Below are 605 nucleotides of genomic sequence, written 5' to 3'. Positions count from 1 at the left end.
GCAGGTGGACTCTCAACCACTGCGCCACCAGGGAAGCCCCTCACAATTTTTGATATGTCACATCTTCACTATCATTCAGCTCAAAATATTTTTCAGTTTTCTCTGGGGTATTTATTCTTTGACCAATGCATTATTTAAAAGTGTATTGCTTAATTTTTTAAAATTTGAGAGATATTATATTGTTACCTATTTCTAGCTTTATTATGCCTTAGAATTAACTCTTTATGACTTCAATCCTTCATAATTTGTTGAGACTTGATTTCTGGTCCAGTATGTATTCAGTTTTGGTAAATGCCCCATGTGCTCTTGAATAGAACAAAAAGCACATTAAAGGTCCCCATAGTAAACTAAAAGAATTATGATATTCCTTGAGCATTTGTATTATGGTGAGAAAATATTTTATTCATAAGAGTACATAGTAATTTTCCTTTTTGCCTGCTTTTATCTGATCAAAATCTTCTATTTTGCACATGTATAATACAAAAATATATCACATAAAGAAATTGTAGATAGTGATTATGCCTTATCAAAAAATATCTACTGGGGCTTCCCTGGTGGCGCAGTGGTTGAGGGTCCGCCTGCCGATGCGGGGGACACGGGTTCGT

The sequence above is a fragment of the Neophocaena asiaeorientalis genome, unplaced genomic scaffold (assembly GCF_003031525.2).
Source record: "Neophocaena asiaeorientalis asiaeorientalis breed wild unplaced genomic scaffold, Neophocaena_asiaeorientalis_V1.1 scaffold198, whole genome shotgun sequence".
Taxonomy (NCBI): Eukaryota; Metazoa; Chordata; class Mammalia; order Artiodactyla; family Phocoenidae; genus Neophocaena; species Neophocaena asiaeorientalis.
This window is presented reverse-complemented; position numbering follows the sequence as displayed.